The 27,865-nt window shown below is 57.0% G+C and overlaps 1 non-coding gene and 3 pseudogenes across 1 annotated transcript; all 4 read left to right on the top strand.

Moving 5' to 3' along the window:
* The first annotated feature begins 8,059 nt into the window (after positions 1–8,059).
* Positions 8,060–8,241, top strand: LOC125309054. Its single transcript, XR_007196063.1, has one exon. It is a non-coding gene; the product is annotated as a U2 spliceosomal RNA (small nuclear RNA).
* A 2,153-nt stretch (positions 8,242–10,394) lies between these two features.
* LOC125309084 lies at positions 10,395–10,569 on the top strand (annotated as a pseudogene).
* Positions 10,570–17,635: 7,066 nt separating this feature from the next.
* On the top strand, positions 17,636–17,800 carry LOC125309070 (annotated as a pseudogene).
* A 302-nt stretch (positions 17,801–18,102) lies between these two features.
* Positions 18,103–18,208, top strand: LOC125308648 (annotated as a pseudogene).
* Positions 18,209–27,865: the final 9,657 nt, after the last annotated feature.

The following is a 27,865-nucleotide window of genomic DNA, read 5'->3' as shown; positions in this document are numbered from 1 at the left end:
TATGTGTGTCTATGATTGTTTGATATGCTTGAATGTGCACTAGGTGCATATTTTGCCTGTTTTTGTAATGTTTGACTTTGAATTGTGTGAACTGTTATTGAACTGTTTGCTTGACTTCATTTAATAAAAAAATCTATTCTTATCAGGTGGACTACCGAGATGGCGTTGTTGGATTGATGCGGTGTTGCGAAGGATTTCGCTCGGTTCCTGGTGCCAGTGGAGAGGAGGGCGGAGCTTACTCGGACTCGGTTTGGAGCATCGGTTTTGCTGGGGGCGCTTGGAGTGTCGGATGCGGAGGTGCTGTGTCTTCAGGGATCGGCGGATGGATCGTCTTACAGCGTCACACCTTCCGGAGATGGCGAACGCCGGTGAGCACACGTGGGTTTTCAGACGGACGGTGAGGAGTTAACGAGGGTGATCGTGAAGGGCCTGCGCATACTGGCGTGGAAGCAGCTCACCACGGTCATAGTACAGGTGTTCAACCCCCACGTGGTGGAGGCGGATGTGCGGAGCTTCCTGGGATTGTACTGTGTGTCGGCGACGACGGCGGAGCGGGTTCTGGATGCGAACGGCTTCTGGACGGGGAAGTGGAAGTACTTGGTGCAGCTCCGGAAGACGAGGGAGGGTCGCGAGCGGCGGCCTCCCTATGCGTTTTCCTTGGGCCAGGATAGAGGGAGGATTTTCCTACCGGATCTGCCAAGTGAGTGCTGGGCTTGTGGGAGTGTGGGGCATTTGAGTGGGCAATGTACTGTCAGGGCTTGTTTGCGCTGTAAATCGGTGGAGCATCTTGTTAAGGATTGTACGGAGCCGAGGGGTTGTAATTATGTGGGAAGACTGGTCATTTGTTTGCGAGGTGTCCGCGGAGGGCGTGTAATGCTGGAGTGGTGGCTGGGGGCAGGGGGTGGCCGGAGTCCTGGCACTGTGGGATCTTCTGTGTCTGCTACGGGGGCTTCCGCAGTGTCGGGCGCGGGGAAAACTGTGCCTGTGGTGACGGTGTCTGTTGCTGAGAAGACGGCGGGTGCGGCTGCAGGGTCTGGTGAATTGGGGACTGGGCCGCCTGGTAGCCTGACGGGCTGCCTGGGGGCTACGACTACCGCTAGGCCGCATGGCGACCAAGATGGCCGCCCTGGGGTCAGGGGTGAGACTGGGTCGAAGGGCGAAGTGGGCGTGGCTGTGAAGAAGGTCGAAGAGTCGAGCTGGGCGGATGTGGCTGATTCTCAGGAGGCAGAGCTGGCTGAGTGGGCGGTGCAGTCTTCAGGGGCAATGAAGCGCCCTCTGCAGGATGGGAGTGAAGGTGGGGCCTTGAGGACTCCAGTCCTTGATTGCAGGGTATGGGCGGGGTCTCTGTCTCCAACAGGTATGCCGCCCTGCAGGTGGAGGATGGTGGTGCTGAGGCCAGGGCGGAGGAGGTGGCGGACTCTAGTGGCGCGGAGGAGTCAGACGGGTCGGTGGACTCTGTGCGGGAGGTGTTTCCCTCCCCTTCTCCCCGTTCCCCGGGGGACTTGATCGGTTGGGATGAAGCAAATTTAAAAAGGACTACTGGGATGGGGGATTGATTGAGCGGTTATGTTTGTGTGGACTTATTGTTAATGTTGTTCTGTGGGTTAGGGTGGATTAAAGTTTGTGGGTGGGTTACTGGGATTGTTTTGACTGTAGGGATGTTGTGTGGTTTTGTTGGTTTTATGTGTGTCTATGATTGTTTGATATGCTTATATATGCACTAAATTGCATATTTTGCCTGTTTTGTAATGTTTGGACTTTTGAATTGTGTGAACTGTTATTGAACTGTTGTTTGACTTCATTTAATAAAAAAAAAAAAAAAAATTGTTCTATCAGTTTAATATCTGATACGTCCTCTACCCGGTGACCCCATATATTAATCTGATTTTTTTGGAACAGGGAGACGGAAGAGGGGCTTGCCCTCCGGCCATACACACGGACCCGCATTGCAGCGAATTCGAACGTGCACATCCCTTGACTGTGTAAGAAAAGAACCAACCCAGTGGAACTGACTGACTGACTGGACTGATTGACTGACTGACTGACTGACTGACTGATGATGATCCTCTCCTTAGCAGAGCAGACACAGCAGCAGGAGTCCTGCAGGTGTTTTGGCCAACCGCCCACCTCCTTTCGGCCCCTTTGTGTTTTCCCCGCCTTTTACTCTTTTTTTAAATTTAAAGGATGTTGATAACTGCCGCCTTGTTGCCACTGGGCAACGCCTTGAGTCACCATGTCCACGAATCGGGCGCCGCTCATGTTTCCGTCCGCGGCCCTGTAGCAGCCATCGCCGGGTTTCTTCATCTCGCATAAAATCTTTCTCCACTTTACTAAAGATTTCCGTGGAGGGGAACTGCCCCGAAGCTTTACGGTATTTTGGAAGCTCTGCTTCTCGGGCGGAGCTGGCACCTGCCTGTCCAAAGTCAAGCCGCCGGGGTGGGCCTTTTGTTTATACCGGGCGGGGGTCCCGCTTTGCTGGCCCCGGGCCCCCCCGTGAACCATGTGAGCCGGGGCGGCTGCAGAGGGGCCCGACCCCGCGGCAGTTGTGGGGTATCGCCGGCCTTTGGCTAAGATCAAGTGTAGATCAAGAGCGGCGAGCTATAGAAGACGACTGCGCCGGCCGCCCTTGCGGTGCGGCTAGGCGAACACAGTTAGGATATATTTGTTGGGGGCTGCATCGGTGGAGCAGAAGGCGCGGTTTGGGAGGGTTTTTGTAATGTCTTCGGTTCTTAAGACGGTTTTCGGCCTGGACCCGGGAAACTATTTTGCTTCCAGGATTTCACCTCCAGTGGATTTGCGGACGTGACGTTCCATGCGCTGCAGGACTGCTACAGACTGGCGTCGGAGTGGGAGCAGAAGGTAGGTCATGTTCTCCTGGGCGGATTGGGCATCAAGCTGCTCTACATGCAGGAGCACCTCCCCTTGGTTGTACATATGTACAACCCATATGTGGAGGACCGGGACGTCGAGGCCTTCCTTCGGCGTCACTGTAAGGTGGTGAAGGGCGGGACCAGGCTGAGGGACAACTTCGGCGTTTGGACGGGGAGACACCGTTACCTGGTCTCGTTCCACCAGGAGCCGGGGGCACCGGGAAGCAACGTCATCCACCAGGCACGTTTGCAATTGGGACCAACAGGGGGTTCCTCTACTACCCTGGCCAGCCGGAATATTGTCGGCGGTGTGGAGGGCTCGGCCACGGCAAAAAGGATTGTGCGGGGGGCCGCTGCCGCTTTTGTGGCAGTGGGGACCACACGGCGGGTAAGTGCACCGCTCCGAAACTTTGCTCGCTGTGTGGTTCTGATTCCCATCTTTTTAGGAGCTGCCCTGCCAGGGCCAAGTCGTATGCTGCTGCGGCTGGCTCTGAGGACGTGTTGCGGGAGCAGGAGGAGGTGGATTTGGCTGCAGACTTGGAGCGGCAGGCGGCGGCGGCTAGCTTGGTAGCTGATAGCTCCCTGGCTGCCAAGATGGCGGCGCCCAGTGCGCTGCATGGTCCTTCTCCGGACTCGTCGGCTCCCCCGGAGGTGGGAGGTGGTGCGGCGCCTGGCTCAGCTTCCTCTGCTGTGGGGTCCCCGCTGGACGGGAGTGGAACTGCGGGCGAGGAGGCCTCTTTGGATGCCATCGACGAGTCCTGTGGCAGTATCCTCGGTGAGGCTGCTGGTCTTTGTTCTTCGGAATGGGGCGATTGTGAGGTCGTGGAAGAGGCCGAGGGGGAGGCCGGGGCGTCCTCTCCGGTGGTCGCTGGGATTCCGAAGCATCTCCTGGCTCCGCTGCTGGCGACGGTCTCAGGCGGCGCGGGTGCTGGCCTGCCGAGGGGGAGAGCGGCTTCGAAGAGAGCGGCGGTGGCGGACGGCCAGCCGGACGGGCTGTCTGGGGGTGGAAAGCTGAAGGCGTTGGGGAGCTCGGGGTCTCCTGAGCCCTCTCCCTCCCCGTGTCCCGAGGGGGGCGGCCTGGCGGTTCCGGAGAGTCTGGATATGGAGGTGGAGACGGGGAGCCTGGAGCGGCAGAGGTTCCCCTCTTCGTGGCGGAGTGACAGTCAGGACGGATCTTTGGATGGGGGGGCGGGGCCATCGCTGGACTCCCCTCGGGTTGAGGGCGGGCCCCCCTCCCCGGTCTCTGTTGAGGACCACGTTCCGCCGGACGAGGTGGGGGACGGCGACGTGGCGTTGGTCATTCTGACTGATTCGTCGGATGGGGTGAGTGAACCCGTCGCCTCGCCGGCTTCTGGTGATCCCGTGCGGAAGTCGGTGGTGGCACGGGACCGACTCCTGGGGACTTAATGTGTGTTGTTTTTATGCCTATGTGTGGTGATCTGGTGGTGGGTGTTTGGTTTTGTTTGTGTTTTGTGTAATGGGGAATATGCTGGTGGAGTCCCTGAATGTTCGGGGGCTTAAGATGCCGGGTAGGCGGGTGGCATTTTTTTTGTCGATTGAGCAGCGGGGGTTTGATGTCTTGTTTTTGCAGGAGGTACATGTGGGGGGGGGGGGAGGACATTCGGGCCCTGCAGGACGGGTGGGTGAGGGGACCCTGTGTGGGGGTGGGAATGTGCGGGCGGATGGGGTGGGGATTTTATTTAGGGGGTGGGATGTGTCCATCCAGTCCACGTGGGAGGTGGGGGGGGCGCATTTTATGCGCTGATGTGTCCTGGCGGGGCGTGCCGGTGCGGCTGGTGTGCGCCACGCCTCAGCGTCGGGCGGAGCCGGGCGGGGTTTTTCCAGCTCCTGCCCCACTAACATTACTAATCGGGTGGTGGTGGTCGGGGGGGACTTTAATGTCTCCCTGGACGGGGCCCCTGACAGGGATTTGGGGGCGCTGGTGGCGGGTTATGGGTTGAGGGATGTGTTCCGGGTGGCGGGTGACGGGTCGGGGGCCATACCTGGGCTAACTCCAGGGGGGCCAGCCTCGCCTGGATTATTTTTTGTCACGGCGACGTGGGGTGGGCGTGGGTTTTCCACCACGCCCATGTGGCTACTGTGACCACTGTCTGATTGGGGCTTGGGTGGGAGGGGGGGGCTGGGAGCGCATCCGGAATGTGGGCGGATGAACGCCACTCTTTTGGAGGATGGGGCGCTCACGGGCGGGCGTCAGTGGGTCCTTTACAGGGGCTGGCGGGTATGCGGCCCCTGTATGGGTGCTGGGGGCGAAGTGGTGGGAGGCCACCAAGGACCGTGATTGCCTCATTCTGCAAGGTGTGGGCTGGCGGGCGGGCGGGAGCTAGACGGGCTGCCGCTAAAGGCTGGTCGGGCTGAGCTGGGAGCTGCGGGAGATCGGGGCGGTGGCCTCCCCGCCTGGCTGGGAGCGGTCACAGGTGCCCAGGGTCTGCTGAGAGACCGCCTATGTGGGGGAGGCCACGCCGCCCTCCCCACGGGCGGGGGTATGGGGCGTCTGACGGAGGAGACTCCTTCTAAGGGGTTCTTGCGGCAGCCAGGGCTAGGGTAGCAGCGGCCGGCCCTTGGGCTTGCAGGGGCAGCTGGCCTGATTACCGACCGGGCCAGACCTGGCGGAGGCCGGCCGGTTTTATACGGACTTGTTCCAGGACCGGGTGGTGATGGAAGGCAGCAGAGGGTTTTGGCTGCACTGGACCGCACTTGTCAGGACGGAGGCCCTCCCCTGGAGCCGCCCCCTGACCTGGACGAGGTGGGGGGCGCTATGCGGTCCCTGAAAGGGGCAGAAGCCTGGCGATGGTCTCCCCGGTCGAGTTCTATGCGGCCTTCTGGCCTTTGGTGGGCCCGGACCTCCTCCTGGTGTTTGAGGAGAGTTTGGGGGCGGGTGTGCTGCCCCCTTCGCTCAGGTCTGGTTTGGTCACGCTTTTATACAAGAAAGGCAGCAGGGAGGATTTGGCCAACTGGCGGCCGATCACTCTGCTGACGGCCGATTACAAAATTTTGGCCAAGACGCTGACGCTCCGTTTGGGGGAGGTGTTGGGGTCCGTGATACACCCCGATCAGACCTGTGGCGTGAGGGGCCGCATGGGCTCCCTGAACCTGGTCCTGGTGAGGGATGTGGTCAGCTGGGTTGAGCAGCGGGCTCTCCCACTGGCCCTCCTGAGCTTGGACCAGGAGAAGGCTTTCGACCGGGTGAGCCACGGGTTTCTTTTTAATGTTTTAATCCGTATGGGTTTTGGCCCTCGTTTTATTTCCTGGGTGCGGCTGCTCTACGCTCAGGCTGGTAGCAGGGTCAGGGTGGGGGGCCATTTGTCGGCCGTGGTTCCGCAGGCAGGGGGGGTTCGTCAGGGCTGCCCCCTCTCGCCTTTGCTTTACATCATCTCCCTCGAGCCGCCGCCTGTCGGGTGCTCAGGCAGGCCCCAGCGTTTGCTGGGGGTTCACCTGCCCGGGGTGGGGGGAGGGAGGCGAGGGTGGCTGCATTTGCAGATGACGTGACGCTTTTCGTCACGTCTGACGCCAGTTTTGGGCCGATAACGGCCATTTTGGCGGAGTACGGGAGGGCGGCGGGGGCAAAGGTAAACCTCACGAAGTCTGCCGTGATGGGGTTTGGGAGGTGGGCGGGGCGGGCAGCCTTCCCGGGAGGTTTCCGGGTGGCAGACAGCTTGCGGGTCCTGGGGGTGGACTTTCACCACCAGGAGTCGGCACAGAAGAATTGGGACGGTTTGAGGGATAGGGTGGCGAGGAGGTTGGGGTGTTGGCGGTCACGGCCTCTCCCGCTGCTGGGGAGAGTGTTGGCTGTGAAGGCGGACATTCTCCCCCGGCTAAACCACCTCGCCTACGTGTTCCCCGTCCCCTTCATAGTGGGGAGGAGGCTGGAGCGGGACGTGTTCTCATTCCTTTGGGGGGGCAGCACCGAAATGGTGAGTCGGGTTGTAATGTATAGGAGCATGGCGGAGGGGGGGAGGGAGGTGCCCTGCCTCCCCCTCAAGGCCCTGTCCTTGCATGTGGCGTTTCAGGCCCGGATTGCGACGGGGCTGTTTGATCACCCCGCGGTCTTTCTTGCCAGGTTCTGGCTGGGTTTCCCCTTCCGGGAGCTGCGGCCGGTGGACCCTGGGGTCCCGTGGTCCTGGGACCGGCCGGGTCACTACGAAGAGGTCGCCAGGTTCGTTAAGGGGAATGCTTGGTGTCTCCGGGATGGCCTGGTTTTAGATCACCGGGCGCTGTATAAAGAGGCTCTCGCTAGGGGGCCCGGGGCGGGGGCGCCGGGGAGGCCGGGTTCTCTGGCCGTGGATTGGAGGGCTTTGCAGCCCTCGTATCTGCGGCGAGGGGGCAAGGACCTGAACTGGTTGTGCGCCCTGGACCGCTTACCGGTCCGCGAGAGGGTCCACAGGTTGTGGGGCAGGGGCCCCCCGTTCTGCCCTCTGGGCTGCGGGGAGGAGGAGACTGCCGCCCACGCGTTTTGGGAGTGTAGGGAGGCGGGGAGAGTGTGGGACCTGGTGGCGGAATGGGTAGGCCGGGGGTACCGTGGCTGGCTCTCCCGGGACCTGGTGGTTCGTGGTGCAGGTTTGGGGACCATCCCGGCTGCTAAGCGGCAGGTCCTGTGGACAGTGGTCACAGAGACCAAGAGAGGGTTGTGGGACCGGAGGGTGTTGTGCCTGAGGCGTCAGCCCCCTCAGAGTACTGCGGAGGAACTTTTTTTTAAAACTCGGGAGCTGGTGCGGTCCGCAGTAAAGGAGTGTTGGGTGGGGAGAGGGGCGGGGGAGGCCAAGCGGGAGTGGGTGGCCTTGGGGGAGGGGGTCTGAGAGGGGTTTGGGTTTTCTTTTTGTTTTTGTTTGGTTTGTTTGGGTTCGGGGTTTTAGCAATGTATGGGGTTTGGTGTGATTGTATTATGATGTGATGGGACTTATGGACAAAAAAATTTTTTTTGCCTGACTGTACAATTTTTTGCCTGACTGTACAATCGTACTTGTGGGTGTGTGGGGTGACTTGTGGATGTATGATGGGCGGGGGGTTTGTGTGCTTTACTCCCCACAGGCTATTGACTGGACTGGCTGGTGTGGCCTGAAGTGTCTTGTGTTTGTTGTTTCTGATTGATCTTCTGTGTGTTCATTTATGTATTTGTTTATGTATTTGGGTGTTGATATAGCATGCCTGTGCTTTCCTGTGTGGTTTTTGGTTTGGCTTATTGTGATTAATAAAAAAAAAAAAAATCTGTTCTTATCAGTTTAATATCTGATACGCCCTCTACCCGAGGACCATATATTAATCTGATTTTTGGAACAGGGAGACGAAGAGGGGCTTGTCCGGCCCGCCCACATCGAATCCGGCATTGCAGCTTAATTCGAACGGTGCACATCCCTTTGACTGTGTAAGAAAAGAACCAACCCAGTGGAACTGACTGACTGACTGACTGACTGACTGACTGACTGACTGTGATATCCTCCTAGCAGAGCAGACACAGCAGCAGGAGTCCTTTGCCAGGTGTGTTGGCCAACCGCTACACTCCCTTTTCGCCCCTTTTGTGTTTCTCCCCGCTTCCTTTTACTCTTTTTTTTTTTTTTTTTTTTTAAATTTAAAGGGGCTGTTGATAACTGCCGCCTTTGTTGCCACTGGCAACGCCTCTTGAGTCACTTCCCTATGTCCACGACCGCTCGCTCATGTGTTTCCTCCTCGGTCCGCGTTCTGTGGCAGCCATATCGCCGGTTTCTTCGCATAAAATCTTTCGCCTTTACTAAAGATTTCGCGGAGGGGAACCAACCGAAGCCACGGTATTTTTGGAAGCCTAAGCCGGGCGGAACTACCTGCCTGTCAAAAGTCAAGCGTCGTGGTGTTTTGTTTCTTGGCGGTTCGCTTTAGCAACCGCCTCCCATAACCATGTGGCGGGCGTCGCTAGAGGGCCGCGGACGTGCAGTTGTAAGTGTCGGCTTCTCGGCCTTTTGGCTAAGATCAAGTATGGAGACAGCGATGGTGCCGATTGAAACATGGTCAGGGATCCCAAGGTTTGGAATGCGGTGCCTGGTGCCGGTGGAGAGCAGGGAGATGGTGACTCGGGACGTTTTTGGAGCGAAGGTCGTGAGGGAGCTACTTCAGGTGACGGACAAGGAGGTGCTGTGCCTGCAGGGAACTATGGATGGGACCTGCTTTGACGTGACCTTCCGGACGTTGGCGGGGATGAAGGAAGCGTGTGGCGGTGGTCTTCTCGGCCAGCAGTAAGCGGTGGCGGCGGGGATGCGTCTTGGCGGCGATAAAGTCGACCAACACTGTCGTGGTGCAGGTCTTTAACCCCCACGTGCTGTTGGAGGATGTTCGGAGCTTTCTGAAGCGGTATTGCATCAGCGTGTCGGATGGGCAGCGGATATTGGACTCCAATGGATTTTGGACAGGAAAATGGAGCTTTATTGCGGGCTTCGTTGAGTCTGGGGGAATTGGGTAGTTTGGCCGCCCTGCAGCGTTGCTCTGGGACTTGACGTGGGAGGTTGCCGGACTTGCCAAGTGAGTGCTGGGGGTGTGGGGTGTGGGGTATTCTGCGTGGGGACTGTACTGTGAAGAAATGTGTTTGCGCTGTGGGGCTGTGGGGCATGGTGAAGGTGTATTGAGTTGAAAATTGTGTTTATTGAGACTGACCATTTGTTTGCTGGGTGTGCTAAGCAGTGAAGTTATGCTGGGGTGGTGACTGGTGCTGCAGGGTTCCTGCTCTTATGCAGGGGCTCCATGATGTGAAATGAGGGAAACAGAGAGGCCTGCAAGAGCAGTGCAGTGGTGGAGAAGGCGAGGGACTGGGAGTGGAGTGTTGGTGGCGGTGCCTGCTGTGTCTGCTGGTGGTGTGGTGGCTGGACCCGCCAGAACCAGGTTGGCTTCTTTCGGCTCTGACTACCGCTAAGCATGGCGGGCAAGATGGCCGCCTGTGAGAAGGTCAAAGAGTGCGGCTGGGTCCAGAGGTCATGGCTGTGGGAGATGGTGGAGTCCAGCTGGTGGATGCCTCTGCCATGGGAGCAGGAGATGGTGGAGCGTTGGTGGCAGGGGTGGCGCCCTCTAGTGGAGTGGGAGTGCGTCAGGTTGATGGGCGGCAGAAGGTGGAGGAGACTGTGGCTGTACGGAGGCTCTGCCCGGTGGTTGGAGGTGGAGGTGCACAGGGGCTGGGGAGGGAGGCCGCCCTACTGTTCGATGAGGGTTGGGGCGTGGAGAGGCGTGAAAGCGGGCGATGAGTTTGGGTTGATGAGTGTTGTGTGATGGGGTTGTATATCAGTGTCTCTGTGTTTGTGGGTGTGTTGTTTTGATGTGTAAGTTAACAGTTAAGAAACAGTGTTGTTGTGGGTGGGTAAGGTTTTTTGGTATGTGTGTGTGTCTTTCACTGTGTTTGGCCACGGGCCTGTGCCTGGGTTTTAATTGATATTATATTGTTATTGTTTATGGTGGCGGCCTCTAGTCTAGTCTTAATTAACTTCCTTCTGTGCCTCTTTTGGCATTGTGTGTCATGTATCTCCTGTGTGTTGTTGGGCTTTCAAGGCTGCTTACTCTGTTTATATTCAATAAAAAAAAATCTGTTCTTATCAGTTTAATATCTGATCGTCCTCTACCCGAGGATATATATTAATCTGATTTTTGGAGCAAGGGAGGCGGAAGAGAACACTCCGTCCGCTCCTTGTCGACCGGTATTGCAGCGACTCCGGGGAGCGGTGCACATCCTTTGACTGTATGTAAGAAAGAACCAGCAGTGGAACGGCTGACTGACTGACTGACTGACACGGCCAGCTGACTGACTGTGATATCCTCCTCGAACACAGCAGCAGGAGTCCTTGCCAGAATGTGTTGTTATTGACGCGCCACCTCCTTTTATTTTGTGTTTCCGCCCTTTACTCTTTTTTTTTTTTTTTTTTAAATTTAAAGACTGTTATTAACTGCGATCTTGTTGCCACTGGGCAGCATGCTTGGAGTCACCCTCATGTCTGACCAGGCGCCGTTCATGCTCTCCGTCCGGCGTGCCTGTAACCATCATCGGGTTTCTCTTCATCTCGCACAAATCTTGAGTATGGAAAAGGAGAAGCGGCGGTGTCGGCCTTTACAAGTCGCGACTAAGAATACGGTCAGAAGTTGAGCTTAGGAAGGATACCTTGTGAAAGTTCGGGGACAGTTTCGGCAGTTCTTTATCCTCAGTGATCCTTGAGCGTTGGCCTGGAGTCAAGGAGGTTTTCTGCGTACAGCAGGTGGTGAGCCAGAGTTTTGATTTATCTTTTGACCTGCGGAGTGTCGGGTTTTCAGGAGGTGGGCGAAGAGGACCTGCCCGGCGCTCAGGGTTGCGACTGGTGCCCTGACAACAGGAGTTGCTCGTTAATGATTCACGTGTATAACCCTTTGTCCCGGACGAGGATGTCAATTCCTAAGGACTGAGTAGAGGAGGTGAGGCGGGGCAGAAGATAGTGACCAGTTGAAGCTACAACAAGGGAAAGGCGATCATGATCCGGCTCGGATGGATACGAGGCTGGGTATTCTTGCACCCAGTTTCTCTCTTGAGACTGGACCCGGTTATTTGGCGGCGTGCCCTGGGCTTGGGTGTGGTCTACTGTCGTGATGCAGGGCCAAAACCTGTGAGAAGGCTGCCTGTTCAGGACAGCGGTGTCGTTTCTGCCAGGAGGAAGGCCCACGTGTGTCGGGCGTGCACACCGCACCGAAGGAATTACTCTAATGTGGCAACTTGGAGCACCTTTTGTATGACTGCCAGTGAGGGCAGCGGACCTCTGGCGTCGATCCTGCAGGGTCCTGCGTGCGGCGGGGGAGAGGAACTGGCTGCGGAGGCGGAAGGTACCGAGCGACCAAGCGTTGGGACTCACCAGGAGCAGGAGGTCATGAGCCTGTTAACCGGGCCTGAATGCGAGCTAGCCGGCCGGGTACATAGCCTCTGGGCGTCTCCGGAGCTCCCCCTGGTGGCGGCTGAGGGGGCGGCGCCTGCACTCAGCACTTTGTTTTCCGGGTCCATAGGTGATAGTCCTATTTCGGACTGGGCGGAGGAAGTAGAGGGGCTGGAGGACGATGCCACGTGCGACGGCAGTGGGCAGGGGCCCCGCGGGGGCAAGCGGCCGCATGGAGATTCGGAGGAGGAGCAGCCATGCAAGGTGGTGGCGAGAGACGGTCCCCAGGACGGAGTGGGCCCGGCGGAGGTGCAGTCGGATGGCTCCTCGCCCGTTGTGGTGTGCTGCGTGGAGGGGTCGGCGTCGCCCGGGCAGGCCTCTGCCTCGTCCAGGTCTTGAGGTCGAAGTCGTTGTGGGTAATCTCCCGAGGAAGATGACCTCAGCCAGAGGCTCTACAGTGGGACGTTGGAGAGGAAGGCGGGCGTGTGAGGACCTTTGGCCGCCAGTTTTGGTGCTGGTCACACCGCAGTCAGAGGGTGGCTCCGCATCATGCAGCCGCCGTGGCTGAGGGTGAACCGGGGAGCGGAGGGCAGCCCTCATGGTGACTCATGATGCTGATGTGGACTTGTGTGTTGAAATTGTGGGCGGTGCTGGGACTGTGGACTCTTTGGGGTTGTCCAGTATTTAGGTATTGTATTATTGTGGGGAGGTATGTGTGTTTGTATGATGGCATACTTGCTGGGTGCAGGTCCCTGAGCGTTGAGGGGAATCTGGATGTTACACTGCGGAGAAGCTGGTTTTCTCGGCTGCGGGGACAGGATTCAATGTTATGTTTGTGCAAGAGTGCCATGTAAGGGGTCCGAGAGGGGGCGTTAAGATGTTCCATGGCGGGGTGGACATACAGGGTCCTTCTGTGTGGGGTAGGAATGTGTGCACACCAGATGGGGTGGAGTATTTTTGTTTAGAGGGTGCAGGATTTTTTGGACTCTGTGTGGGAGCCTGTGCGGGGAGGGTGTTGGTGGTGGATGCAAGGTGGAGGAGGGGCCTGCAGCTTCCTGCGGCTCATCAAGCGTGTATGCACCAAGTGCTGTGGGGGCTTGTGCTTGGGGTTTCCTCCAGAAGGTGGCCCAGCTCCTTTACCTGAGGGGGGAGGGTGGTGGTGCTGGGGGGGATTTTTAATGTGTGTCCCTAGAGGGCACGGTTGGGTTCTATGTTACAGGATTTCCTGTTACAGGACTGTTTTAGAGGCTGACGGGGATGGGTCTGCAGGGGTGACCTGGAGTAACTCGAGGGGGGACGAGTCACGCCTGGATTATATCTTTGTCCCAAGGTGCTGGTCAGGAACTTCCGGGTTGAGCCGGTCTGGCTGTCTGACCATTGTGTGGTGGGGGTGGAGGTGGTGCTGCCAGGGGTGGGAGGCCCGGGGGCCCTGGCGGTTAAATGTTATTGGGTTTCTAGAGGGGCCTTCTGCCAGGCCTTTAGAAGCAGCTGTATGTGGGTTGGAGGTATGAAGGGGTTATTTGACTCCTTGGGCGAGTGGTGGGAGGGAGTCAAGGACAGGATCGGGAGTTTATGCCGCACATGGGGGAGGGGCCCGAGCAGAGGGGGCCCGAATGGGTGGGGCCCGGAACTGAGGGGAGGATGTGGTGGGGCCCGGGGGAGCTAGCTGGCTTCACGGCCCGGGCCGCCAGGGGGCGGCAGATCCTGCAGCAGTGGAGTTGGACCAGTTTTATAGCGAGGCCAAAGGTACTGGGGTGGGTGTAAGGGGTGCCTGTGGGGCCGAGACCCGTCCAAAGTTTTTCGCCCGAGGAGTCGCACAAGGCAAGGGCTGATTAGCATATAGAGGCCCTGCAGAGGCAGGGGAGTTACAGGGGAGGGAGGAGGAGATTTTGGAGGCCGCCAGGAAATTACTACCAAGGACCTCTTGGCGGGGAGAGGGCCAGGCCCTGGCCGGACAAGGTTCTGGGGGAGCTAGGGACTAGGCTGTATTGTGAGGGGCCGGCAGGCTGGAGTATTACGGAGGGAGGCGAGGAGGAGGCTATAGGGTCTCTGGGCTGGGCGAAGCCCGGTGATAAGGTCTCGGTGGGAATTTCCCTGAGTCCCTTCCTGGGATCTGGTGGGGCAGGACTTGGTGGGGGTGTCACGGGGGACTGCTTGCTAATGGGGAAGTGCTGCCCAGAGGCCTGTCTCTGTGGGCTTGGGCTGAGGTCTCCATTTTTAGAAAAGTGCAGGGAACAGCTGCATCCAGTGGGCCCCATCCACCCGGTCCTGACAGGGCCCATTATGAAAGATTCTGTCAAAGGTCCTGACCCGTAGGTTGGAAAGAGTCATTGGTTAGAGTGGTCCATCCAGACCAGCAGACTTGTGGGAGTGCGGGGAGGCGTGCAGCCTGAACCTGGTCCTGGTGAGGGATGTGGTCAGCTGGTAGGGCGTGAGGGGTCCTCCCGCTGGCCCTCCCTGAAAGACTGGACCAAGAAGGAAAAAGGCAATTCGACCGTATGCAGCACTCCTGTTCAGGGTTCTGGACCCGGATGGGGTTTAGGCAGTGTTTGTGGCCACGCGGATCCGGCTGCCAATATGTGGGCCCTTGATTAGCATTATCAGGATTAATGGCTCCGTTTGAGGTGAGTCTGCGGCTTGAGTGGGGTGTCCGACAGGGCTGCCCCTATCCCCCACTCCTATGCGTCCCGGCCCTGGAGGCCCTGATAGGCCGGGGCTGAGAGCGAGGCAGTATTGAAGGGTGCCTCCTGGGGGTGGGGGAGGGGGTTGCTAAAGTGGCGGGTATCGCGGGCCTGACCCTCTTTATCACTACTGACAGGGGTTTGGGGCGTTGTTAGGGTGGTACAGAATTTGGGAGGCGTCTGGGGCAAAAGGTCAGCAGGCAGAGTCTGGGGCCCTGTGCCTGGGCCCGTGGGTTCAGGGTGGAGGTCCCGGGGGTTTCAGGGTGGCGAGGATACAATCCCGAGGGTGCTGGGGGGTGGATTTTTGCGGGCCCGAGGCCCGGTGAAAAGAACTAGGAGGGTTTCTTCTGGGGTGGGAGGCGGCTGGCAGTGGAAGAGTAGGCCGCTGTGTCCCTAGCGGGCAGGGTGATGGTGAAGTAAAGGCGATGTGCTGCCTTGTCCTGAACCACCTGGCGTCACGTGTGTACCAGTGCGTTCCATATGGTGAGGAGGTGGAGAGAGGCAATCTTTTTTCTTTATTTAGAGCCGCAGTGAGTTTGTCAATCGTGCTCTGATATGCAGGATGTGCGGGAGGGAGGGAGTGCCCTGCCTGCCAGTGAAATACTGTGCCTGCGGCTCATTCCATCTGCAGCTGAGTGGTGGGGGCACAGCATAAGGCTAGCCTTTTGAGGTACTGGTTGGGGCTGGCTGCGGCCCGGCTGGGGGCCGCTGGCGCCTATCCCTGGTCCTGGGACTCCCCATGGTGGTACACTCGGGTCCGGGACTTTGTGCGGGCCCGGGAGTGGTGCCTGGAGGACGGTCTGGTGCTGGATCACCGGAGGTTGTATGGGGAGGTCATGAGGCGGGACCTGGAGTCAGAGCCACTGCCTGCGTGCCCCAGGGCATCTGGGTGGCTCTTTCTGCAGCCGGCGTTCTTACATCCGGGGGGTAGGGATCTGAACTGGCTGGCGGCGCTCAATAGGCTGCCGGTCAGGGAACGGATTTGTCGGCTGTGGGGGAGGGGGCGGCCTGGGTGTGCCATGGGGTGTGGGGAGGTTGAGACGGTGTTACACGTGTTCTGGGGGTGTAGGGAGGCGGCGCTGGTGTGGGGTAGGGTGTGAGAGGTGGGTGGGACCGGGGGTTTGGGGGGTTTTGGTGGAGGAGGCTGGTGAGGTGGCGGGGTGGGTCTGGCAGATGGGTTCAGGAAGGCGTCCAGAAGAGATGGTGTGGGGGCGGTGGGAACGGAGGTGAAAAGGGCCTTGTGGGAGCGGCGAAAGGAGTCCATCCGCACCGTGGCTCCCCAGGGAACTCCAGAGGCTGTGTTTTACAGGGTGAAGTGGAGGGTGGAGAAGTATGTCAGGGGTTTGGGAAGGAGGGAGGAGGGAGGGGGTCGTGGTGTGGTCCTCTGGCAAGTGGGGTGGTGTTGTGAGGGAGGAGGGGGGGTTGGGGTTTTTCTTGTTCTTCCTTTTTATTTTTCCTTTTTTTAATGGGCCATCAGTGTGATGGCCCGGATGTGTATATGTATTGTGTGGGAATGTGGGCCTAGGGCCTGGTTTGGTTTGGTGAATAAACTTCAATATAAAAAAATCTGTTCTTATCAGGTGGACTACCCGAGATGGCGTTGTTGGATTGGTCGGTGTTGCCGAGAGTTCCTTCGGTTCCTGGTGCCAGTGGAGAGGGAGGGGCGGAGCTTACCGGACTTCGGTTTGGAGCATCCCGGTTTTGCTGGGGCAGGTGTGGATGCGGAGGTGCTGCAATGTCTTCAGGGATCGGCGGATGGATGGAGTCTTACGGCGTCCACCTTCGGGGAGATGGCAGCAGGCATGGAAGACGCGTGCACGGTTTTCAGGCGGGCGGTGAGGAGTTAGCGGGTGTCGTAGAAAGACCTGCGCATACTGGGGCGTGGAAACAGCTCACCACTGTCATAGTACAGGTGTTCCAGCTGCAGTGGTGGGAGGATAATGCGAGCTTCCTGGGATTGTACTGTGTGTCGGCGGCAGTGGCTGGGCCCGGAGTTCTGGATCTGAGAGCGGCTTCTGGGCCCGAGTGGAAGTACTTGGTGCAGCTCCGGAGGCGAGGGGGTCCCTTGTGGCCCCGGCCTCCCTATGCGTTTTCCTTGGGCCAGGATAGAGGGAGGGGATTTTCCCTACGGATCTGCCAAGTGAGTGCTGGGCTTGTGTAGGAGTGTAGGGCATTTGAGTGGGCAATGTACTGTCAGGGCTTGTTTGCGCTATGCGTCGATTGGAGCATCTTGTTAAGAGTTGTCACGAACCCGAGGGGTTGTGATTTATGTGGAAGACTGGTCATTTGTTTTGCGAGGAGGTGTCAGCGGAGGGAGGGCGTGTAATGCTAAGGTGGTGACTGGGGGCAGGGGTGGCGAGTCCTGGCACTGTGGGATCTTCTGTATGTCTGCTACGGGGCTTCCGCAGTGTGGCCGGTATGAGGAAAACTGTGCCTGTGGTGGCCGGTGTCTGTTGCTGAGGCGGTCGCGGCTGGAGGGTCTGGAGTGAGATTGGGGACTGGGCGCCTGGTAGCTGGCGGGCTGCCTGGGGGAGCTACGGCTACCAGCTAGGCATGGCGACCAGATGGCAGCCCTGGGGTCAGGGGTGAGACTGGGTCGAGGCCCGAAGTGGGGCGTGGCTGTGAGAGAAGGTCGAAGGAGTCGAGGCTGGTGGGATGTGGCGTTATCCAGGGGAGGCAGGCTGGCTGGAGTGGGGTGCAGTCTTCAGGGGCAATGAAGCGCCCTCTGCAGGATGGGAGTGAAGGTGGGACGCCGGGGACTCCGGTCCGTCGGTGCAGGGGTATGGGCGGGGTCTCTGTCTCCAACAGGTATGCCGCCCTGCAGGTGGAGGATGGTGAGGGTGCTGAGGGTGGCCGGACTCTGTGAGTGGCGGAGGAGTCAGGCGGGTCCGGTGGACTCTGTGCGCGGGAGGGTGTTTCCCTCCTTCTCCCGTTCCCAGAGGACTTGTCCAGTTAGGATGGCTCAATTTAAAAGGACTACTGGGATGGGGGATTGATTGAGCGGTTATGTTTGTGTGGACTTATTGTTAATGTTGTTCTGTGGGTTGGGGTGGTTTAAAGTTTGTGGGTGGGTTGGGATTGTTTTGACTGTGGGATGTTGTGGTTTTGTTGGACTTTATGTGTGTCTATGATTGTTTGATATGCTTGTATGTGCACTAGGTGCATATTTTGCCTGTTTTTGTAATGTTTGACTTTGGATTGGCCAGACTGTTATTGAACTGTTTGCTTGGCTTCATTTGAAAAAATCTGTTCTTATCAGTTTAATATCTGATCGTCCTCTACCGAGGACCATATATTAATCTGATTTTGGAACAGGAGGCCAGGAAGAGGGCTTGCTCCGTCCGGCTCCGCTCGACGGTATTGCAGCGACTCCGGGGAGGCGGTGCATCAGCACAACTGTGTAAGAAAGAACCAACCCAGTGGAACTGACTGACTGACTGACTGACTGACTGACTGACTGTGATATCCTCCTTAGCAGAGCAGACACACAGCAGCAGGAGTCCTTGCCAGGTGTGTTGTAGCAGCATACACCTCCCGGCCCTTTTGTGTTTTCCGCCCTTTTACACTTTTTTTTTAAATTTAAAGGGGCTGTTATTAACTGCGTCTTGTTGCCACTGGGCAACGCCTTAAGGTCACCCTCATGTGTCCACGACCGGCCGTTCATGCTCTCCGTCCAGTGCCCTGTAGCAGCCATCGCTCGGGTTTCTCTTCATCGTACAAATCTTTAGCCTTTACTAAGATTTCCGTGGAGAGGAACTGCTGAGTTCACGGTATTTTTGGAAGCTCTCGCCCGGTAGACTACCTGCCTGTCAAAGTCAAGTCGTGGTGTTTTGTTTCTTGGTGGCGAAGTCCCCACTTTTGCTGGCCCGCCTCCCCATGTAACCATGTGAGCGGAAGTCGCTAGAGGGGCGCCCGGACCGTGCAGTTAATGGGAATTATCGCTTCGGCCTTTTGGCTAAGATCAAGTGTAGCATCTACGGCGGCAGGGGAAGAAGCGATAGGGGCGATTGGGTCCATTGCGATTGAGGAACACGATCCGGCTTTGGTTCCGGTGAGCAGAAGGAAGGACTTTAAGAAGAGGAAATTACTTCTGGACAAGATGTTGCTGGATATTTTGGATTTGGGAGTCGCGGGGAGGTTGCTGCCTGCAGAGATGCTCATTGCCTCAAAAGATACGTTTGATGTCACTTTTAGGACTGAAATGTTTTTTTGAAATGGCCAAGAAGAGGATTACGGAGAAGTTGCATGTGGATTTATTGAGGGGTATGGGGCTTTTTTTCTTCTGAGACTCATGTTTTTGTGCACATGTTTAACCCGTTAGGTGTTGGAGAGTAGCGTTGTTGCTTTTCTGGGGAGATACTGTGTGGATGTCGCGGGAGGTCTGAAAGTGACTGGCTTCGAGGGTTTGGGTGGGGAAGGCGGTTTAAGTTGGCTTTAAAGTTGGGGTGCCGCTCCCCAGTCCTTAAGCTTTAAGGGCAGACAGGGGATACTTGTTTGTTCCTGGGAGGCCGGGAGGGTGTTGGAAGTGTGGGGAGAATGGGCATGTAGGGAGGACTGTGCACAGCGACCAGGTGCGCCATTCTGACTCAAGCAGGGGCACATGGCTGCGAAATGTTTGGCGCCGAAGACATGCAGCCTTTGTGGGTCTTCGGAGCATCTGTTTAGAGCCTGCCCAGGTCGGAAGAGCTATGCTGGGGGTCCAGAGCGTACCAAGGGTCCAGGTCCAGTGGAGGAGCGGTCGGCTGCTGGAAGGGGGTCCCCTATGCCCCCAGGGGGGTCTCCTTCGATGGTTGCTGATCCTGGGCGAGATGGTGGCCATGTGGTGGCTAAGATGGCCGCTAACGAGGATCAGGTGGTGAGTGTGCATGGAGCTGCTGCTGGGAGGCCCTCTGCCCCCCCCCGGAGGTTTCCTCTCAGTGTGCAGCTCCTCTGGCTGTTGATGTTGTCAGTATGTCTTCTTCTAGGCCTCTAGCTGCTGCCCCATCGGCTGTGGCCAAAGAGATGAGGTTGGACGGTACAGTGAGTTCTCCTGGACCTGCGGCGGTTGAGCCCCAGGCTGTGGTCGAGGAGACGGTTTCTGATGGTGTGGTGAGCGTGTCGATGGAAGGGGCTTCACCTGTGTCTTGGTCTGATTGCCCCTTCGATGAGGAGGAGGTGATCACCGGAGTGGTGCCAGCTGCTGTGAAGAGGTCCTTGGATAATGGCAGCCAGGAGGGGGCGCCGTGGCGTCGTCTCCGGTCGTGCACGGTGCAGTCGATGTACCAGTTTACTGTTCCCCTGTCGGATGACAGCGATGACAGGGAGGACGATGAGGCCGGGACCAGTTCTGTGATGGTGTCTGGAGGCGGGGCCTCCCCGGCTCTTCTTCTAGGGTGGGACGAGGACAACTTGAAGGCGACGACTGGCATGGTTGCTTCAGGCAAAGATGATTCCTTTATTTGATCTGGCTTGATGTGTGTTTGGTGATGGGGTTGTGGTTTTTAGTTGGTTTGTGAATGGGCTAAATAAAGTCTTTGGGACACAGTACAGCCCTGAATGCAGTATAATGTGAAAGGATGACCGTCTGGATTTTTGTGCGTTTGTGTGATCTGTGATGGATTTTCCTAAAAAAATCTGTTCTTATCAGTTTAATATCTGATCACGTCCTCTACCGAGGACCATATATTATCTGATTTTGGAACAGGGAGGCGGAAGGAGGCTTACGCTCCGTCCGCTCCCTTGCTGCTCGACCAGTATTGCAGCGACTCGAGGTGCACATCCCTTTGGCTGTGTAGAACCAACCCAGTGGAACTGACCCCGACTGACTGACTGACTGACTGTGATGAGAAATCCTCCTTAGCAGAGCAGACACAGCAGCGAGGCCGCCCACCAGGTATTTTGGCCAACAGCGCCACCTCCCTTTTGACCCCTTTTGTGTTTCCATCCTTACACTCTTTTTTTTTTTTTTTTTTTTTTTTAAATTTAAAGGGGATGTTGATACTGCGTCTTGTTGCCGCCACTGAGCAGCATGGGAATCACCCTCATGTCCACGACCCGGCTGTTCATGCTCTCTCCGTCAGTGCCTGTGGCAGCCATGTTCGGGTTTCTCTTCATCTGTTACAAATCTTTAGCCTTTTACTAAAGATTTCGTGGAGAACTGCCCAGTTCACGGTATTTTGGAAGCTGCTTGATTGCTACACCTGCCTGTCCAAAGTCAAGCGTCGTGGTGTTTTGTTTTCGCGCCCCGGCTGGCCAGTCCAGCTTGCTGGCCCGCCTCCCCGTAACCATGTGGCCAGCGTGTAGAGGGCCGCCCGGACCCGTGCAGTTAATAAGTGCTCGCTTCACCGGCCTTTTAGCTAAGAACCGAGGGGAGAAAGTGATGTCTTGAGGTGAATTTTGGGCCGGGCTATCAGCCGCGGTTAAAGAACACAGTAAGGATTATGGTGGAGCAGGGCCGAAGGAGGAACCGCGGAAAAAAGATGATTTGGATTTGTGTGCACAGGATTGGAGAAAGTTTTGGGATGCAGCGGAGAAAGTGTTTTGTTTCCAGGACTGTTTTGGCCGGGTTTTATTTGAGTTTTCGCACTTTAAAGGACTGGGTTTTTGGGAGTTTCAACGGAGGAAGACTGAGCACGAGGTGAGGGGACTTTCTTTGTTACCACTGTTTGGCCATGCACTGAGGCCTTTATGCGTGCATATGTGTACAATCCTTGGGTGGAGGAGGAGATGTTCTTGGGTTTTGGGTGCTATTGTTTAGAGGTGAAGGGAGGATTCAAATGTGTAAATAAGTTTGAAAGATTGGTGGGCCGGGGAGGGAGGCAGTTCTTTTGTCGCTTCAGAGAGGGATCCGCTGAAGCGGAGAACCTTTATCCCCGAGAGTTTAAGCCATTGGACGGACAGGGTTTTATCTTTTCGGGCCAGCCAGTGTACTGCAGGAGAGTGTAGGGGCAGACACCGAAAAGGAGAAGACTGTGGGGGGAGGCAGTGCAGAAGTGGTGTGGGTCACCTGAACCCGCGAGGTCAGGGACTGCAGCAGCTCCTAAGACCACCAGCCATGCGTAGCCCGGACCATCTGTTCGAGCTTGCCCTCGGAGGGAAGAATTGAACAAGACCAACCTGAGGATGGGAATTGGAAGGGAGGCGCCAGGGGCTGCAGTAATAGCTTCTGTGTGGTGTCGGGCCGTACCAGGCTGGCGGACAAGCGGAGCAGGGCCATGTGCTAGTGCTAGCGTGTAAAGAGAGCACATGAGCCGATCTCCGGCTCCCAGTGGTGGCTGGCCAGGAGGCGTGGGCCAGGAGGCAGGCGGAGAGGTGCGTGGAGCTGCTGGAGGAGGTCGCGCCGGAGGGTGAGTGCAGTGACATGAGGGCTGGAGAGATAAGCCATGCTGCCTTCCTCAAAGCAGATTTGCTTTCCCTTCCAGTATGTCGAGGCGGAGGGTGAGGCTGCTGCGGAGTGGAGGGTCGCTTGACAGGCCAGGAGGCACATTGACAGATGGCGGAGGTGTGGGTCTTCCTCGACGGGCGGGTGCGGCGGTCCTGCAGGCGCCCCTGGAGGTGGCGCCACCTGGTGGCCGGGAGGAGCCTCGCTGGAGCGAGGATCTGGAGGCAGAGAGGGTTGTGGGTCGAGTTGCTGCCGGTGGTTGCTCGTGATGTGGCGGGCTCTGTGGCAGTAAAGTGACGGCTACAGACTGAGGTCTGTGTGGCGATGAAAGTGAAGGCGGTCAGTAGTGGCAGCTCCCACTGCGGGAGGCGCAGGTTTGCCTGGCCTGGACCCACCCCACTGCTGGGGAACCGGGCTGGAAGCAGGCTGGACCAAGGAGGTTTTGACATACTATGGACTGGCTGGGCGGCAGTCTCTTCAGCTGTTCCTTCCTCTCAACAAGTCGGGAAGCGACCAGTGGTCATGCGGGGCTGGAGGTCAGTGGGGAGAGGAGGAGGCTTGGGCAGGAGCCAGGGCCGGTGGGACAGCTAAGAGATATTGTGCCTCCCGTCCGCTGCCGGGAAGGGGGACTGAAGGTGGGGGACCTCATAAGGTAGGACAATGAAGATGAAGGTGATGATGTGTTATGTGATGGACTGGGTTTGGGGATGTGGGGTTTTGTAGGTGGGGCTTTTTCATGATGGCGTATGACCGTAAGCTGCTACTGTCCATCAACAGATGAGGTAGCAGGACCTTTTTCTGCACCTGGTGGGATGATGGGGTGATGTGGTGTCTCTCCAGGAATGCCAAGGCGGAAGGATGTTGAGGATGGGCTTTTGTTTTCTAGGGATTGGGGGGCGGGCCATCCTTCTGGGGAGCGGGAACCGCCCACGAGATGGGTGGGATTATTTGGACCACGGGAGGTGGAGGTGTGTGGAGACTGCGGTGTGTGTGGTGCTGGGAGGGGAAGCAGCATCGACTGCCAGTGGAGGGGGTGGAATGAGTTGATAAATGTATATGCACCAGTGTTAGGGGAGAGGGGGGTTGGGCTGGTCTGGCCCCTGCTGTTGACCAAAGGCCAGGACTGTGGTGGTGGGGACGGATGTTGATGTGGGACGAAGGCATGGGAGGGGAAGAGTTATACTTGCCGATTTCAAGTTGCGGGATGCGAGGTGGCTGGGGTGGGGGAGGGGGCAACTTGGAGTAATTCGAGGGGGTGTGGAGGAGGTTAGACTATGTTTTGTCTTGAGGGAGTGGGGATTGGGGTAAGCAAAGTGGCCGATATGGGGCAACGGATCACTGTGTGGTGGAGGTGGCTTAAGTCTGTGATGGGGTCAGGGCAGGCCATGGTGGCGGTTCAGGGGATCTGCTGGGGATGGGGATTTTTGTGGGCTCACAGGGAATATGGGAGCATGGATCGTGAAGGCCTTATTTTCTCACGGCCTGGTGGGAGGAGGTGAAGAGGTGGGGGGTTTTGTAAGGGGCTGGGTGGGAAGGCGGACAGGGAGGTTTTGGAGGGGTATAGGCTGCGCCGAGGGAGCTGCAGTGCCTGTGGGGGTAGGGGGAGGAAGTGAGGTGACAAGGGGACGGTGAGGGAGCTGAGGGGCTCATCAAGGACTTTACCTAGCAGATAAGGCGGCTGAGGTGCAGGCTTTGCGGAGGAGAGGCAGGGGAGCGCCCATCCGGTATTTTTTTTAGGGCCAAAGGAGGAGGAGGCAGGAGAGGGTCCTCGGATGGACGGTTTATGGGGAGGGGGGTTGGAGACACGCTTGAAGGAAATGAAGGGGTGTGGAGAGGTTTATGGGGTTTGTTTGACTAGGCCAGTTGGGAGATGGGGAGGTTGGGAGTTCTCGGGGAGTAGGCCAGACTTTACAGAGGGAGAGAGGACAGGCTGAGCCAGAGTCTTGGAGGAGGTGGGAGGCTAGCCCCCAGGAAAGCGGTAGCTCCAGGGAGATGGACTACTATATTTTTATAGGGGTTCTGGGGATGTGGTGGGGAGGATGTGGTGGAGTTGGTGTCCCTGCTTTGGGAGCAGGAGAGCTTGTCTGCTCCATGAGGGTGGGGCTGGTCACCCTGCTGCTTAAGAAGGGGACAGGAGGGAGGTGGGGAACTGAGCTCATCACCTTGTTGAATGTGTAGACTACAAACTGATGGCGAAGGTCCCGGCCAGGCGCCAATGCACGGTCCTGCAGTGGGTGGGTGGAGGAGGACCGACGTGGGAAGCCGGGCAGATCCTGTAGTCTGAACCTGGCCCTGACCGATGTGGTGGAGTGGGTGGAGGAGCGACGCCTGCCCCTGGCCTTGCTAAGTTCAGGACCAGGAAGGCCGCCTGGCCAGAGTCAGCCACGGTTTTTGCTGCGCCGCGCGCGATGGGTCGGGGCTGGGTTTATCGGGAGGGTGAGGCATTATACGAGGAGCGGGAGTCGGTTCTCTGTTAATGGCCCTTTACGGCCAGGCTAGAGGGGGCGTGATAGGGTAACCTCTCCCTCTGCGACGTCCCCTACATCGAGCCTCTGTGGCCAGGACTTAGGGAGCTATGAGGTGAGGGGGGCATTTGTCAGTAGCGGCAGATGTGAAGGTGGCAGCTGGCGCCGATGATGCACGCTTTTTTATCAACGAAGATAGTTTTATGGCAGTTATATTTTGGGTTGTTTTGAGCACAGGGCGAGGGATAAATAGGGGGAAGTCCAGTGTGAGTTTTTAACAAGGGGGGCAGGAGGAGGATGGGGGTTTTGGGGAGCGAGGTAGGGGAGGTGTTAGGGTATTTTTGAAGGGAGGAATGCAGCCAGAATTGGGACCCAGAAGGTATGGCGAAGGAAGGCATGGAGGGGAGAGGGGTTGTCGCTGGGTCAGTGTGTGATGGCCCTTAAGGCAGACATCCTGCCAATGCTCAACCACCTGGCCTATGTGTACCCGTTGCCGCCAGCGAGCGCTCGGGCGCTGGAGAGGGAGGCATTCGCCTTCGTGGGGGGGGGGAAGGTAGAGTTGGTGAGCAGGGCTGATATGAGACGGGAGGTGGGGGAGGGGGGTCGGGGGGTACCCTGGTTCACAGTCAAACTGGCAGCTTTGTTTGTGGCCTTTCAGGCGCGGGTGGTTATGGGGGTATTCAGCACGGAAGGTGTTTCTGCCCGGTTCAAGGCTTCTTTCACGGCGGCCCGCCGCTGGAGGCGATGAAGCCGTGGTCCTGGGAGCAGCCGGGGCATTATGCCGTGGCTGCGAAGTTTGTGGCGAAGCGGCCGTGGGCGCTGGAGGACGGCCTGATCCTGAGGCATAGGGAGCTGTACAGGGAGACGGTTAGGCGTACCTTGTTGCAGGAGCCAGCTAGGGTGGACAGGCGGCCTGGGGTGGATTGGGTGCAGTTGCAGCCGAGGGAGATAGGGGGGAGGGGGAGGGACCTAAACTGGCTGGCAGCGCTGGGTAGGCTCCCGGTGAGGGAGCGGGTGCACAGGTTGGGGGGTGGGGGGACAGCTCTGTGTCCTGTCGGGTGTGGGGAGGAGGAAACTGTGGACCATGCTTTGTGGTCATGCAGGGGGGCGGCAGGGGTGTGGAGGAGGGGTGGAGGTGGTGCTGGGGAGGGATGGGTGGGAGGGAGGCCCTCACGCGGGACCTAATTCTGTACGGGCAGGGTCTCAGGGGGTGGCGGGGGAGGAAGAGGCTGGTGGTGTGGAGCATCATCACAGCCTTCAAACTGGCCCTCTGGGACTGGAGGGGGGACTGTGTGAGAAAGGTGGTGCCCAGACTGGAGCCGGAGAGGGTGTTTGGGATTGGGTTGGCAGGGGTGGGTAGGGAGGTGAGGATATTTGAGAGTTCATGGGGTGGAGAAGCGAGGGGCGGTGTGGGGGGATTGCCCAGGGTGGGGGTTGATTTTGGGGGATTGAGCAGGGAGTTTCACGATGTGGGTGTTGTGTTGGTAGTATACAAAGACTTTTATGGTTTGTTGAAAGTGTTGTAACATGTAAATTCATGGAAGTACTGTATGTACTTGTTTATGTTAGGCAAGGGCAGTTTTGTTATTTTTGTTTTGGTTTGGGGGGTTGGTGGGGTGGGCAGGGTTTGAAGTGTGGTTTTGTTTGGTCCCTTTGGTCTGACTTATGTGTATGATTTTATGATTTGTTAATAAACAGTATTATGGGAAATCTGTTCTATCAGTTTAATATCTAATCATTCTCTACCGAGGACCATATATTAATCTGATTTTTTGGAACAGGGAGACGGAAGGGCTTGCTCAGTCAAACTCCCACGACCGATGTGGTATTGCGACTCCAGCGAACGACCGGGTATTGCAGCTCAATTCGAACGTGCACATCCCTTTGACTGTGTAAGAAAAGAACCAACCCAGTGGAACTGGACTGACTGAATGAATGACCGACTGACTGACTGTGATGAAATCCTCCTTAGCAGAGCAGACACAGCAACGGGAGTCCTTACCAGGTTTTTTGGCCAACAGCGCTTCACCTCCCTTTCGGCTGTGTTTTCCCGCCCTTTTACTCTTTTTTTTTTTTTTTTTTTTTAATTTAAAGGGGATCTTGATACTGCCGTCTTTGTTGCCACTGGAACGCGCCTTTGAGTTCACCCTCATGTCCACGACCGGGCGCCGTTCATGCTCTCAGATCCGGGCGCGTTCTGTGGCAGCCATGGCGCCGTTTTCTCATCATCTCGCAAAATCTTTAGCCTTTTACTAAAATTTCGGTGGAGGGAACTGCCCGAGTTTACGGTATTTTTTAAGCTCTGCTTGGTGAGCTGCACCTGCCTGTCCAAAGTCAAAGCGTCAGTGGTGTTTTGTTTTTTCCGGGCGGCAGATCCGCTTTTGCTTTGGCCCCGCCTCCCAAAGAACCATGTGCTGGGGCGCCGCTAGAGGGGCCCCGGACCTGCAGTTAATGAGGTATCTTCCGCCTTTTGGCTAAGACAGCTGGTCATTCGCTGTGAGAGGAAGGCGGTCCTTACCTTGGTGGTTTAGACACTCTCATCAGGGATATATTCGTTTGTGTGTTGTTTCTGTCTTAAAATTACTGTTTTTCGTTTTGTTTTTGTACCGTTTTGTGTTTTTGCCTTTTGCGGTCTAATCAGTCTTTTTTCCTTTGGAGTCCTTTTTAAACATCAAGGCCCAGGTAAGCCGCCTGTTTAGCTCCTTTTATTGTGTGGTTTTTTAGCTTGTTTTAGCCCTAGCCTTTAGCCTTTTTAGTTAATTTATTGTCTTAAATTTATAGTTTTAGTGGTTTTAGTTTAGGTTTAGGCTGGTGGTGCCTCCCACCATGTCGGCTGCTCGTGCTGGCATGAGGAGGCACCACAGCCGCACGCTTAAATTTTGTTACAAAAAAATGGAATTTTTTTTTTTTTAAATTTAAAGGGGATGTTGATACTGCCGCCTTGTTGCCACTGGGCAACGCATTGGAGTCACCCCTCATGTCCACCCGGCGCCGTTCATGTCTCCGTCCGGCGTGCCCTGTGGCAGCCATCGCCGGGTTTCTCTTCATCCGCATAAAAATTTCGGCCTTTTACTAAAGATTTCCGTGGAGGAACTGCCCCCGAGGGAGCCTGAAGGGAGAGAAGGAAGCCCGCCTCCCGCAACCGCTGAGGAGGTGAGTGTGGCCTCTGAGGGGGCTGAAGCACCTGCTTCACTCCCCAATGCGCAGCATAAGAGACCTTTAAATCTCCTCTGTCAGAAATGACAGAGAAGAAAAACCGGTGATACTGTCTTCAGATAGTTCCTCTTCGGAAGATCTGAATCGACTGTGGCCCGGTGGACGCTGGCGTCTTTATGCGCATGGCGCTTAAGAGCATCCACGCCAAGGGGCAACGCAAGAGGTTTTCTCTGCCGAGCCCGACGCTGGAGACACCAGTGACCCTTCTGAACCAAATTCATTGGTCATAAAGGAGGAGCAGGTGTCACAGGAGATCAACCCCGGTTGATCTCCACTTGTTTTAAAAACATGCCTCTGTAGTGTTTTAACTCTGTCGTGTTCTTTTTTACCATACTGCTCATGAGTCTCACAATCTCAACAATCAATGTAAGAAGTGTGAAGACTCTAGTGAGAGCTCAGAGCATTTTATCCCTGT

The sequence above is a fragment of the Alosa alosa genome, chromosome 1 (assembly GCF_017589495.1).
Source record: "Alosa alosa isolate M-15738 ecotype Scorff River chromosome 1, AALO_Geno_1.1, whole genome shotgun sequence".
Classification (NCBI taxonomy): Eukaryota; Metazoa; Chordata; class Actinopteri; order Clupeiformes; family Clupeidae; genus Alosa; species Alosa alosa.
This window is presented reverse-complemented; position numbering and strand designations above follow the sequence as displayed.